Below are 15,576 nucleotides of genomic sequence, written 5' to 3' on the forward strand. Positions count from 1 at the left end.
TGGAATTCTCCCAGACATCCAGGCATGTTTTGCGGGTACGCAAGTGGAATTACACCGGGGCTCACCGGTGTCCCCTAGAATCCTGGGCTTTGAGCCCAAGTATCCCATACCCATTTCCCTCATAGGTATAAGGTTCCCCATGGTATATACTTTATTAGATATGTTTTATAGTGTTCTATACATTCTGTATAAATGTCTATGCAGTCAGCCGAGGCATTTACATAGGTGCCGGGATGTCTGCATAGACATCGGAGTTGTCCGGAAAACAAAGGACACCGCTTTGGGATACCTTTTGGACTGCCAGACCTGGTGGAGCCTGCCCAGCAGGTGGCAATGGGTGAGCTGGGGAAGATGCCACTGTGAAGTCTAACTGCCCCTAAAACTGTGTGTCAAGGGCTGAAGTGTCAGCTCTTGGGTCTAGTAATGCACTCTGATTTGATTCCCTGTATTTCTGTTCCCATCCTATTATCCCTTGTAAGCTCAAGGATGCCATGTGTGGGTAGGTCCCCTGGTAGGAGAGAGCTGCAGAACAGGGACTTTGGAAACGGGCGTCTAAGGGTGAATATTGGGGGGCAACTAGACTTAAAACCTGTGTAAAATGTTGCTGACCGGAGTAGCCGGTAGTCCTGGAATTTTACACGCAAATCGCGGGGACCCGTCTATAGATGAAGACGGGGTATGTGTATGGAAGTCCCATGCAAAGTATAGGAAAACCTGACCTGTTTTGGGCTTTACCTGTTCCCCCTCCCCCAGAAACATAAAACTTCAGGAATGTAAGTTGTAGGTGGGATATTTGGGTCAAAATGTATTCCTTTTGTTTGCAGGAGTTTGGGGGACAAAGTTACCGGAGGTCCAGTAATTCTCTCTGTTTTGTAGGCATGATTTGCGGTGTACGCGAGGTGAATTACACCGGGCCTCTCCGGTGTCCCCCAGAATCCTAGTTTTCGAGCCCAAGTATCCCAGACCAATTTCCCTCACAAGTTCCCCAAGACATATACTTTATTAAAACATGTTTTATAATGTTTGGTGCACACTGTATAAATGTCTATGCAGTCAGCCCGGGAATCTACATAGGTGCCGGGATGTCTGCATAGACATCGGAATACAGTGTTGGAATGGACAGCAACCCGTTCCTGCTGCTACGGTGCTTGGTGTGCTTTGAGACTGCTGCTATGCTGATGGGCATCAGTGGAAACCTGAAAAGCTAGATAAAAAAATTGGAATGAAACGTAAAAATCAAAAGAAAGAAGCAGAAATCGAGCTTAGGGGCATGCATCACCCTTGGTGCCTTTTCTATGGGTCATGCCACGCCCTTGGTGCCATTCCTATTGGGCATGCCACACCATTGGTGCCATGCCTTGCCAATGAGTACATAACTTGACTGTTATTACCCTCCAGTCAGAAGTCAAACTGTTTCTGCTTCCAGACTGGTAACATTAAGAAAAGTCCCGCAGCACAGAAGCAGATCAGCCGCAGGAGCCATAGAAGAAGAAGGATGCATGTCTGCAGAATAGGTACCAATCTATTTAATACTATTATCTCTTACAAATACCAACATAATTCCCCTGTAAGCTTGGCCATTAATAGTACAGTATAAAGGACTGTCAGCCAATCAGAGAAAAGGCACAAGGCTGAATGTAATGATTGCCTCTTGATTGAAGAGCTAATCCATGCTGAGTTGCACGGCTGTAAATGCTGATTGCCATTAGCCAACTGGATAGTCATGGGGCGTAGTTTAGCACCGCAGGTGAATTAGATGAGGTAGTTATCCTGCTGTCAGTGTCAACTCGTGGTTGAGTCCTTTGCCTGACAACAAATGGACGACGCTTGCGCACGATCCTGTCAGCGCAATGCGCCTCACTGGGGGTGTCACGAGACATGTCACGGAGGCGAGGCCTAAGACCGATCCTTACAATTAGTCACTTATCGAAGCTACTAGAATTGTCCCCTTTGAGTACAGTCCGCCATTCCCCTGTCTTTTTGGATATCAGTTTAGGATAAAGCCCATGTATAAGTTGGGGCAGAAAATAGTTGTGCCTGGTTATTAGGACTCTAGCTAGTAATTTTATATCTACATTGTCACAGGAGACCAGGAACTTACACCTTTATACCAGGATCATATCACTGAGCAAAGCCAAGAAGTAAAACAAATTGCGATTTATTCCCTAGAAACAGACGTACACACAGTGGATTACAATATACAAGAGAAAACACACTTACTGGGGCTCTGGGCGTCAAAACTAACCTTTCCTAGTTGAAATAGCACAAAAAACACAGTCTTTAGGTTGTTCGGGAGTTACCCGCAAAAGTCCTGGAACTCAATTTGGCATGAGTTACCAGACGCCACCGCTGTATCTGCTCCCGAGCTGCCAAAATCCCTTGACCGGGAGAAAATACCAAACGTCCTGGTACTCTTTTCGGCTTGTAGTTCCAGCCACGACCGCTACGTTCTCTTTTCAGAACTTGGCCCCGAAAAGTGGGACCTAGAAAATTTCTTGCCTTGAAATTTCTGAATCCGGATCGCGTTTATTTCTCCAAGAGCATCTTTTGGTGATTTCAAATTTGCCGCTGCTGTCTTGGCGCTTAGAATCTCAGGTCCGGATTGGCTGCTGGGTTTCTTATAGTATTTAAGATTCATTCATGAAATACTACAACCAATCTGAGCTTGGGAACTTTTCAGCAAGCCAATCAGAAAGTGGCTGCCAATCTTCCAAAGCCGGGGAAGCGGTTCTTCCAAATGCAACAAGGGCAGTTTGTTCGTGAGTTTGTCACCCTAGCCACTTGTCATTCAGCAGCCACCCACTGGGTTTGGTGCCTCCAAGTCTGGGAAGGCAAATGCTGGCCGCTCAACCTAACCATCCTGCCCAAATGGCATTAAAACCTCTGGCAGCATCTGTGACTTTGAAGTACGGACCTAGGGCAGACTCAGTGGCACCACAAACTGGTAGCCCACTAGCCCCCCTCAGAGAACCATCTTTGAAAGTCCCAGCTTATAAGTATAATACATTTACAAACATCTCAGTTTAATATAAATATACTTTTACACATTGTTACTGTAATCCATCTACCTCTCCCCCAACCCCCCGGTCGCAGATCGGACCCCTAGGATGTAATGAGGACTGGCTACATGTCTGTGGGTGGTGCATACCTGCTGGTAACAGGAGGGCCTGAGTCTCCCGCGATGGTATAGGGGACAACAGGGACAGGCTTCTGGGGTTAGTGCCTTCATCTTCTAGCAACGGTGCAGCGCCTCCATCTCTGGCGAGCCCTATAGGGGTAGGGTGAAATCCTCCCAGAGAAGCCCTGGTCTCAGGGCGAGAGATTTCAGTCTCACACAAGTCTCTTGTAAAAGCAGCAATGTCTCTTTATTGAACTCTTTCTCCACAGCACAAAGCAGCAGCAATAGGCAATGTACAGGGTATCGTCCTCCTCTCCTTATCCTTCAGGATGGGCTGTCTGGAGCTCCAATACTCCCGACCTCCACCCCAAGGTATAGAACCTCAGGGTGAGGCTAGCTTTCCCTTCACCCCCTGCAGGGTGTGGGGCATTGGTCCACCACACTAGCGTTTTATCAGCTCTACTCAGTCTGGCCTGAGCTTCTCCTCCAAAGGTAAGACTGCATGCTCCTGTCTCTGATCCCAGGACAGGTTTCATTCCTCTCAATCCTAAAACAGGTCTCACTATCACACTACTGCCACTGACAGGATCAGGCAACTAAATTTAGACAGCCCCACCCCTCATGATGTCAGCAGGCCCCTCCCCTGTGTCTCTTGCCTTCCACACAGAGTCAGGAGGCCTAACTCCACCAATCCAGGCAGGGCTTGAAGTTGGGGAAACCCATGATAACTACTGGCGGCCTTCCCTTAGCAGGACTTACACCAGTAGGAGGATAGATATATAGCCCCCATTTCTTACCGGGGCTACACTCTCCCTTAGGTGGAATCCAATGGTCCCCCCTTGGACCTAACTTTAGCAGCTCCATCCTGCAGGTGAACAATCTGGGAAACAAACACAGTTCAGGTTAGTGTCTGTACATCAGACCATCCACCCGGATGGCGTAAACAAAAAGGCACATTGTTACTCCCAGCATGAAGAACCAACTTAGTAATAATGTCGCGGGTCAGGCTTTCTTACTTCCCGCCCATTATGATCTGTTACCTTAACATAGTACGGCTGTACTGACCCATACTCCGGCCGATACACTACGCTGTGCATGTATATGCTTCTCCCAACGCTCCAGGCCCGGATCACATCACATATTTTATCCTCATTGTGATAACCTGCCTTACTAAATCTAGTCCGTAAGTACTCCATCACCGCTTCTGTGAGCCAGCTATCTCTCTGCTCCTCAATCTTTTGCATTATAGGCTCAGGCACGTAAGGGAACTCATAGCCATGAGATTGCCTATACCTGGCCACTATGGCCCTGTCTGCTCGGCTCAGCTTGGTAAGCTTACGGTTACCCGCCCTGCTTGGCAGTACCCAAAACTCAGGCTCCTCTGGGGCAACATCGTCATACAGTATGGCAGCCCCCTTAGGAAGGATGTTCTTCTGCTCTATCTCCTGGTATCTGTGCTTTAACTCATCTGCCACCTCCTGGGGAGTAAAGGCCCACCAATGGTCGACTATGTTGTTTCTGATTAACAGGAACCTCGTACGGTCCATACCTTTGTGGTATCCTGTAAACAGAGGTGCCCACCACTTGTCAAGGTGCTCATACTCGGACACTGCACTGGAAGTACCTGCCTCTGACTCTGTTTGTGAGGACACACCTGACGTGACCGCCTCAGTAGAGTGCGAGCCTCTGTGTCTACCTCTTGTATCATCTGTATAGATGGTGGGGTTCATTTTATGGACCACTTTACTCACAGGCCCTGCCTCCACAGTAGTATGGGACCCGCGGGCCCTCCCTCTAGGCATAGGAGAAAATGGTACAGGGTTAGACACACGAATTACATTGTCATATGGTATTTCCCAATCAGACCCCCATCACTCAAGTCCCAATTCCTCCAATCTTTAGAGTACTTGGGATTCTTATCCAATTTATCCCCGCTAGGTCCCGGTGTCATGACTGATGACGGGGCAGGGGCAGTGGCAGGGGCAATGGCGCTAGGGGTAGGGACTGGGGCATCGGCAATGTCCGTAACAGTATCTATCAGTCGGGCAATGCCGCGACCAGTGGGCATCTTTCTGCTTGCCCTCTCCGGCGTGCTTCGTGCTCCTCTGTAAACGCCGTGGCTTTCGAGTGTGGCATGTGCAGTTCTCATGGCTGCTCCTCTTTCTGCAAATATCGCTGCCGGGCCTCCGTGCCAGCCGGACCCAGAAATGACGTCATCACTGTTGCCCGCGGACTCTCCACCCGCTCCGTGGTCTCGCACCGGAAGTGCGTCGAGGACCGGAAGGGGCGGTGGTGGGTCATCCGGTCCGCGGATGGGCAGGTAGGCTGCAAGCCTCTCTCTCTCTCTCGCCCTCTGCAGGTTCCGTCTTCGCCTGGCGGGAGTAAGGGGGTGGGGGTGTCTCCTTGCCGCTCCACTGCCGGCTGATGATCTCTGGTTCCTCCGGAGCCGTCTCGGATCCCGTCTCCGCCGCACTGGGAGTCACCACGGCCGTGGGACTTCTATGGGCCCCAGGCTGCACCAGCGCTCGCCGTCGGTGGGTGCCCGGACTCGTCTGCTCCCCCTGGTAAGTGGACCGCCATCTTTGGTACAGCTGGGGTGGTTCACGGGTAGGCACATCGCCACCGATGAAACGTCATCTTCTTCCTCTGAAGACGACTTAATCTGATCCTCCGCTAGGGAGTCACCTGGGTCTTTTGCGGCATCGCCAGTGGGTTGTGGTACAAAATGGGCCCGCTCCGGTACCTCCACTGCGGTCGTGCTCTTCTCCTCCGGAACATCTCTCGGCTCTGTAGTTGGCTGGGCCTCAGCGGTGATGCAGGGAACTAGGGCAGTCTTCTCCGCCGTCTCCGCCACCTCCGTTAGGGTTCCCAGAGAGGCACCCCGAGGGGTCTTGATCATGGGCCATGGCTCGGTAGGCCACAGGTAGAACGTGCCACATTGAGGGCATCGTGCTTTTGTGCTTGGGGCCGGTCCGGGTATCCTGCAGTGTATGCACAGGCACCGGAGGTACTCTCGGCCGTCAATCTCCACCACCAGGAAGCCTCCTGGAAACTGGAAGGTGGTCATGCTCAGCTCTGACATATTTTGCGCAGGGGTTGAACAGTTCAGTTTGTTAGCTCCTTGCTCTTTAAAGGCCAGACAAAAGTGAAGTTCCTCATTCTCTCACTTCCTGTCCCTCCCTTCTCCGGAGAGGACAACTCCGATTGCCTCTTGCAGTGCCCCCTCCCTCTGGTGGAAAGAAGAGGAGGGGCAATCTTTCGTTCAGCGTGATGTGGCTTTGTCTTTCGGCCAGTCACAGCACAGGTGGGTGGGCTTTCGGCTTTCGCGGTGCTCCGCTCCTTTTGCAGGGGATCTGGGTTTGGCGCCAAACCCCTGCACATCTCTCGCCACATTTCTCTCACTGTCTCTTTGCACGCTTCACGTGCGCGATCCAGGATTGGCGGGAGTCGCCATTTTGGGACGGCTGCTAGCTGCTGGGCCGTGAATGACGCTGCTGTCGCCATTTTTAACTCCTTGCTCTGCAGAGCACATGTAGTGACGGCCACCATCTTTGATGAGCCCTCCACATGTATAGTTTCACTATTCTCAGTGTTTAGTGCATAACTCGTTCCTAGACACTGACTGTTCTCAGACTGCTCACTGAATGCTCTCTCGAATTGCTTTACCCACTGATATTTTGGCATACCCCAGGCTAGGCAGAACTCTTTCTGATACACCGCAATCGCTGACGGTTCCTACAAGTACTATGTGGTGTGTTTTATGTGGGTGCTGGCTAGTGTACCGGGCATCTCCCTAAGTACGGGCGTCTCCTACTTTTGGCCACTCATAATGCGGGCCCTGGGCCATGGTCCCTGGACAAGTTAACAGGCTAACCCCCCCAGTTGCCTCACACTATCTGCCTCAAGGGACTAGGACAGCTATAGCCCCACACCCATCTTACAACACCCTCTTAGGGCACCCAGGGAGTACTGTGCGAGAGTCCACGCTCCCCTGACTACCCCTGATGTTCATCTGCACCCTACTTTCTCCAGCACTTGCATGGAAGGTGTACCTTACACTTCCAGCTCTGCTTCGCTGAAAGCCTGTCCTGTTTCTGGATCTCAGCAGCCCTAGGGGTAGGGTGAAATCCTCCCAGAGAAGCCCTGGTCTCAGGGCGAGAGATTTCAGTCTCACACAAGTCTCTTGTAAAAGCAGCAATGTCTCTTTATTGAACTCTCTCTCCACAGCATACAGCAGCAGCAATAGGCAATGTACAGGGTATCGTCCTCCTCTCCTTATCCTCCAGGCTGTACCCCTTCAGGATGGGCTGTCTGGAGCTCCAATACTCCCGACCTCCACCCCAAGGTGTAGACCCTCAGGGTGAGGCTAGCTTTCCCCTCACCCCCTGCAGGGTGAGGAGCATTGGTCCACCACACTTGCGTTTTATCAGCTCTACTCAGTCTGGCCTGAGCTTCTACTCAAAAGGTAAGACTGCATGCTCCTGTCTCTGATCCCAGGACAGGTTTCACTCCTCTCAATCCTAAAACAGGTCTCACTCTCACACTACTGTTACTGACAGGATCAGGCAACTAAATTTAGACAACAGGAAAAGGTAAGGATCGATTATTCAGCCGCTCCGTAGCAAAAATAGTAGGCACTCACCAGCAAAAGGGGTTAAAAATCAACTTTAATTTAATTTTAATTAACAAATTAACAAACAAATTTTAATTAACAAATCAACTTTGTTTGTTTTTTATGTAGTCCATTAAAGTTGGTGAGTGCCTACTATTTTTGCTACAGAGCGGCTAGATAATCGATCCTTACCTTTCCCTGTTGTTGCTTGAGAGGATCAGTTTCATCACCGGATGCCTAAGGGAGACGCCTCTGGCAGCATCAGGGCTGCAGCTGGAAGGAAGGGGATCAAGGTGGTGTTCCTATCGTGAGTAGAGTGTACTCCACACCGGGCATAGCCAGGGCTAGGGGGACTGAGTGATCGCATATCACAATTATCTGTCCCCACAGTGTTCCCTCCTTGTTACCCGTAGTAATCTGCATTTACTCTGTTACTGCACAGCCCTTCAATCCGTATTTTCCGGTGTCAACTCCTGTGATTACATTATTTATTATTGCTTTCAAGGCATTCTGACTAAACCTCTTGGAGCTTTTACACGTTTTTTTTCTCTATGAACTAAATTTAGACAGCCCCACCCCTCATGATGTCAGCAGGCCCCTCCCCTGTGTCTCTTGCCTTCCACACAGAGTCAGGGGGCCTACCTCCACCAATCAAGGCAGGGCTTGAAGCGGGGGAAACCCATGATAACTACTGGCGTCCTGCCCTTAGCAGGACTTACACCAGTAGGAGGATAGATATATAGCCCCCATTTCTTACCGGGGCTACATTACCTTGTCTAAGTCTTTTGGGCTATGAGGAGTAGAATGGGACTATATACTTTTATTCCCCCTAGCCATATCCCTCATCCACTGTAAACCTGAGTTAGACTGTAAAAACCTTATAGCACATTGGCTATTAAACATTTTATGAAACATAAAAAAATATTTCCCATTTTTCTTCTAAGCCCCACAGTGAAATGAAAAGATGCTCAGCTTCAATCTCAGAGCTGTAACTCCTTCCCTTAAGGAAACAAAATTTTCTTTAGAACCAAAAAACACAGGCACACTCTCCGGGCTGTATCTCTTTCCTTTACTGAAACTTGGACTAAGGTTTCATAAAACTTCTCACAACTTAATATATCATTAGAGAAAACCCCTAGTACCTCTATTCTGATTCTGGGGTACCTGGGTATATATTGGGGGACCCCCCTTAACTGTACTCGGGATATACAAATCTCTATGCCCTGATTTACCTTTCTGGTCTGTACTGAAGCAGGGAAACCTGGCGGTGAGTTGCATAACTGTTTTCAAGGGAGGATTTTGACCGGAGTGATGTGTCTATATGTCCCCGGGAATATGTCCTGATTCCCGGATACATTTTTAGGGTAACCAGCAACTCTGGCCCCGACAACCTAGGCACAATCCGACAACACTTTTACCGCAAAACCCCCCTTGAAACTCATAGCCTGCGAATCTCCACTGGTTAGCACTCCTGGAAAGTTAAAACACACATAAAATCTTAATTGTCATACAATACATTCATTGCAGGTACAATACACAGGTTGAAGAGCTGACATTCTAAAACCTGAAACAGGGCTCAGAGGTAACCTGCCAGGCATAATACCTTGATTGATGGCCTGGTTACCCCTTCACCATTACATACATTTATGAGCAGAAATCAGTCTATGATTTTTGCAGTCTGTCCAATCTTTTTTTGGTTTAGGAATGAGTGAAATAAATGCCTGCAACATCTCTCTAGAGAGGAATTTTTTGTTGTTGCTGAGAACACTGTTAAAAAGATTTCACGGGTAGGGTATCTATACCTCTGAGAATGTCTGCCTTTTATGAAACTGCTGTGTCTCAAACATGTACAGTATGTCGCTCAGTATCCCTCTGTAGTGTAGAGAAGATGGATAGTAGGTTGTTTTACATGGATGCTGCAGGTACTGTGTGTGCCTCCTATTGGTACTGTCTTACTTCCTCTTCACTCTAGATATTGTCTAAAAAAAGACAAAAGCAATCAGCAGCTCACTACTTTTTTATATTGAGCCTTTTGACAGAAATGTCTTTAAAATAACATTGCTATTCTACCCAGTTCTATGGCACATTTTTGCTCTTGATTTGTTTAATTAAAACCTGCATATTACTTTAATATCTCTCTGTCCCTTTTTATTTCTTCCTGTCAGTGAAATGTTTGGTGCAATATCTCAAAAAATATAATGTTATGAAGCTATAGTATAGCACAGGGGAGCGCAATCTTGTTTCCCTGCGGCCCCTGTCGGCTGCCCCCCTCTCCTCGCGCCCCCCCCCCCCCTTACATTGGCTCAGATGTTCTGGCGTCATGCTGTCATGGCAACGCATCACCAGAAGCCGTCTGAACCAAGGTAAGTAGAAGTTTACAGAGGCCCTTGTAGCTCCCCCGGCATTCATTTAAATGCCTTCAGTAAGCACCGTGCCCCCCCCCCCCCACTTTGCGCACCTCGATATAGCATACAGTATATACAGGGGCCTATGCAGAGAGCAGCGAATTTTAAAAATGGCGAATTTAGTAAAAAGTAGCTTTTTTGGAGAGTTTTATTCTCCATATGCAGAAAAGTGCGAATTCTGCTATGTTTAACATGGATGCGTGTGGCGAGTTTAAATTGGCGAGATGCGCGCTTCAGAAACGTGTAAAAACAAATTTGCGCCTTTTTTTTCCCATTGCAATGGCTGCGAGCGGCAGCTTCTTGCCAATTTTTTCTGGCGAGGCAAAAAGGAGACAATCGCGCCATTTTATTGGCGCGAACAGCCGCTAGATGCCGTTCGCGGCTCTCTGCATTAGGATATTTTTAAAACTGGCGAGATTGAGGTTCTCGCCAGCCGCGAGGCGAGTTTTACAAATAGAAAAGAAAAATTGGCGCGTTTTTCGGAACTCGCCATTTTCTGCTGTTTTCTGCGCGATTTTCTCCAAAAAATGGCGAATTTCGAAATAGCGCTGCTCTCTGCATAGGCCCCACAGGGCCTTATGCAGAGAGCATAGAATTTTAAAATTGGCGAATTTCATAAAAAGTAGCTTTTTTGGAGAGTTTTATTCTCCATATGCAGAAAAGTGCGAATTCTGCTATGTTTAACATGGATGCGTGTGGCGAGTTTAAATTGGCGAGATGCGCGCTTCAGAAACGTGTAAAAAAAAATTTGCGCCTTTTTTTCCCCTTTACTATAGGCGGCGAGCGCCATCTTGCCATCTTTTCCTGGCGCGGCAAAAATGAGCGAATCGCGGCATTTTTTGGCGCGAACAGCCGCTTTATGCCGTTCGCACCTCTCTGCATTCGGAGAGTTTTAAAAATGGCGAGATGGAGGTTCTCGCCAGCCGCGAGGCGAGTTTTAGCAATTGAAAAAACAAAATGGCGTGTTTTTCGGAACTCGCCATTTTCTGCCGGTTTCTGCGCGAAATTGTACAAAAAATGGCGAATTTCGAAATAACGATGCTCTCTGCATAAGGCCCACAGTGTTTTATTCCACTATATTTGTTATCAACTATTTGGTATGTTTCTGTGAGCTGATTTCTTCTATCAATTGCAAGAGAACTTTTTTTTTATAACTTGTATTTTTATACAGGAACTAAGAATAACATGACACTGATATAAGCATTTAGAATAAAATTCAGCTAATCTGTAGAAATTATACATTGCACTGGGGGTGACGACAAGAAAACAAAAGACAAGACTGACTCAGACAACACCAAATTCTCGGTGGGTAAGCCGTTTGAGTATTTGAATATTATACATAACAATTTACCGGGTGAGGGGGGAGGAGGTGACACAGAAGGGAGAAGGATGGTAGGGGTGGGACTGCCGATAGGGGGAGGGGGGGGGGTGGGTGTGTGGGAGGGTAGGATTACGGATGGAGTTTCTGAAGACTGTTTATTGGAGCTTGTCTTCACATTACTGTTATCGAGGATCATTTTTGTCTGGTTGAACGTGACACCTGAGGCCTCTGTGTGGAGATGGAATATGGTCTGAACCCACCGAAGGAGAATGTACCTAGAACTATCAATGCCATATTGTGTCACGCTCCACCCCGGGGATGTCTGTTTGGGCTAGCCAAGGTATCCAGAATTTTAGATAATTGATGCCAGTGTCATTAACCAGACTCATTAACTTTTCCATCTGGCAGACAAACCAAAACCTGTTTCGAATCTTGGGGATGGATGGAGTTTCATTAAGTTTCCATACTGCTGCGATCTCGCACCGGGTCGCTAGGGCAAGATGCCCAATTAGTTTATTGCTTGCTCTTGAGAGCTCTTCTAGTGGCCTGTTCAACAAGAACAGCCATGGGTCTAGAGGAATCGGGAGGCCCAAAATCCTCTGAGTCCAATCTCGAATTTCTTCCCATAGAGGGGCGATCCGTGGGCAGGACCACAGCATATGTAACAGGTCAGCCGACTCTCCACACTGTCGAGGGCACAGTGGGGAAAGTCCCGGCACATACCTTGATAATTTTAGTGGGGTGCGGTACCATCTCATTAGGACCTTATATGCATTCTCCTTTAGTGTGGTGCAAATTGAGCTTTAAGCAACCACCAGATAGATTTTGTTCCAGTCCTCGTCTTCTAGGGATTGTCCCAGGTTGGACTCCCACTGGGATCTGTATCTCGGGTGTCTCTGCTCTGGGTCATCAGAACCGACCACCTCCCTGTACAACTGCGATGTGAGTCCCGAAGTGTCTGATTCTACCAGACAGAGCTTTTCAAAATTAGTCAGCGCTGGGTAAGGGGCTAATTTATTATAAAATGCTCGGACCTGGAGGTATTTAAAAAATTCAGAGTCGGGGATATTCTTTTCAGATCTAATATGTTCGAATGATTTTTTTTTTTTTTTGTACCAATTCCCTCCAGATCCCTGAGGCGCATATATCCGGCCTTTATCCAACTAGAGGTACTACTGTACTGCAGGCCAGGAGCAAAATCGGAGTTTCCCCAAAGGGGGGACATCATGGAATTTTTAGTGGTAAGGGAGTGACTGTGCTCTGATGTGTTCCGTATTGACAGCGAGTTGGTCACAGAGGAAAGCGGTACGTCGGCACCTGCGCGTGGTCTTTTGGGGATCCAAATCAAGGATTTCAGCTCTATTGGGGTGCAAATTGCCCTCTCTAGTTCCACCCATCTTTTCAATGCAGGGTTGGAATGCCATTGAACAATTTGGCTCAATTGCGCCGCTTTATAGTAGGGCCACAGGCAAGCTACCGCTAGGCCCCCTGCAGTAGAGGGTCATTTCTTAGTTAATTTGTTTACTCTCGGTTTTTTACCTCCCCAGATAAACTTGGAGATATCAGACTGAAGCGAGAGTAGGTCTTTCAGTCTCAGTGGCACAGGCAGTGTTTGGAATAGGTATAGGATACGGGGGAGGAGATTCATTTTGATACTTTGTATCCTGCCTATCCAAGAGATTCTTTGGGAGGACCATTTTGAGATGTCAGATTTCAGTAATCTAATTAGGGGGGGATAGTTTGCCTTATAAATGTCTCTGACATCTCTGGTGATATATACTCCCAAGTATTTAACCTGGTTCTGTTTCCAATTAAAATCAAAATTAAGCTTTAGTAGCTTTTCAACCTCCATGGGGAGGCTGATATTAAGAGCTTTCGATTTAGATTAGTTGATTTTGAATCCAGATATTTTAGAAAATTTGTCTAGCAAGTTGAAGAGATTTGGCAGAGATGTGAGGGTGTCAGGAATTGGCGTTCTCCACGCTCCCCACACAGAGCACTCTCTCCCTCTAGGCAGCCCCTGTATGCTGTGGAATTCCAGACTCTAGCAGCCGATACTAACTGGGGACAAGAGGCTCTCGTCTCAGTATTCTGGCAAGGCTGGCAGATCCCATCAAGGATGAACTCTCTCACCAACCCAGGCCAGATCAATTGGAGGTCCTCATCGAATTTGCCGTCCGAGTGGATTAACGTATCCAGGTACGCCGCTCAGAGCGTCAGCGCACTCGCATTCATAACTTTTAAGTTCCTTTCTCCAGTTCTCCCAGCAGTACTCCTGTGCTCCCAAGTGCTACCACTCCTCTTCGTCCTACACTGGAGTTGCCAGAGCCAATGCAATTGGGGGTACAAAGCATCCGCACACCGATACGGCAGTTCCGCCACGCCGGGGGATTGTGTTTCTACTGCGGATCAATGGAGCATCTGGTTCGGGAGTGACTTTTTACAGTATAGTAAAGCCCTGAAAAGCCGTCTGGGCCAGGGGCCTTTGACGGTTTTAATTCTTTTATCACCGTGGTTAATTCCTCAATAGTGAAATCAGCAACCAGACTTTCTCTGTCCGCCTCAGTGAGCTGTGCCAGATTGGAGTTTGCCAGGAAATCTCCAAGGGTCTTACTCGTTTTTGGGGTGTGTGCCACTTCCTCCCCGTTGTAAAGAGACTCATAGAATTTACCAAATTCGTCCACTATAATTTTAGGGTTGGCCGAGGTGGAGCCTGATTTCAGTCTAATTGCTTGAATATTATAGTTGGCCTGTCTGTTACGTAGCAGTCAGGCCAGCATCGTATCTGGCTTGTTAGCCCTCTCGTAAAATTTCCTCTTGGACCAACATAGAGAATTGTCTGTCCTGGACGTCTAAAGCATATTTAATTCAATCTTAGTATCTTTCAAATCCTTGAGGGCCTGCAGGTCTGTTTTTTTATGTCTCTCAGACAGGGAGTTTAATTTAGACTGAAGGGTGATAATTTTAGCGTCCCTTTCCCGCTTGCGTCTCGCTGCGACACTTATCAACGTACCTCTGAGGGTCGCCTTGTGAGCCTCCCAGAGAACTAACTGAGATTCCACAGAGCCTGTGTTGATTTCAAAGAATTGGTCTATTTCCTTACCAATGTGTTCGCATATGTCAGGTATTTTTAAGAGGGATTCATTTAGTTTCCAGTTTGCTCCGAGCCTGTCATGTTTAATTTGGTTACACCGTAGCTCTATAGGTGCATGGTCAGACCACGAAATATCGTGGATGTCCGCTCGGGCGATCAACGGGACCAGTCTACTAGAGACGAAGAAGTAGTCGATTCTACTGTACGAGTTGTGAGGATGGGAGTAAAATGTATAATCCCTATCTAGTGGGTGTAACTCTCTCCAAATATCTGTTAGATGGTTTTTCCGGAGGCCAGAGGTTAGGGCGAGCTGCTCTTTTTTGTTATTCTCTTTAGGGGTGCTGGATCTATCTAATGCTGGCTGAAGGGCTATGTTGAAATCCACTGCTACGATTATATGGCCATGTGCCCATGTGTGTAGGGTTTGGAAGAAGGTGTCAAAAAATTGTGCATCTTTCTCGCAGGGAGCATACAAGGCTGCTAAGGTGATAGGTAGCTCATGTATGAAGCCTGCCAGGATAATGTAGCGACCTTCTTTGTCCTTCTTTACTGTCTTAGCCAGTTTGCGTTTGATGGGCCTATTGAGATCTTTTACGTTATGTGAGATAATGTTAAGGGCCATCTAATGATAACAGTTGTGGAATGCGAATTGTGCACCAAGTTCTTACCCCGTTCCTGCGGTCGAGGTCCCCATCTGTTGGATTGACTGGTGATGGGAAAATAGAGGCTCCAAGTGGACCCATGACGGCAGTTCCTCTCTCCGCAAAGGTGGGGAAGGGAGGGGGGATAGGCCAGACGAGGGGGGGGGGGGGTGATACGTGAGGGTGGGGGGGGGGGGGGGCGGGGAAACAAGTAACATACAAAAAATAAGAATAACAATGTCAGTTTCAACAGTGTATTTCTGTTGGTAAATATACACATATTTAGAAGGAGCCCAAGTGGGGTCCTTATGCCCATAGGTATGGCTCAACAGATCATCTGCAACGTTGGACTGATCTGTGTCCCGAGGGACCAGCCTCCTAGGGA

The sequence above is a fragment of the Ascaphus truei genome, chromosome 1 (genome assembly GCF_040206685.1).
Source record: "Ascaphus truei isolate aAscTru1 chromosome 1, aAscTru1.hap1, whole genome shotgun sequence".
Classification (NCBI taxonomy): Eukaryota; Metazoa; Chordata; class Amphibia; order Anura; family Ascaphidae; genus Ascaphus; species Ascaphus truei.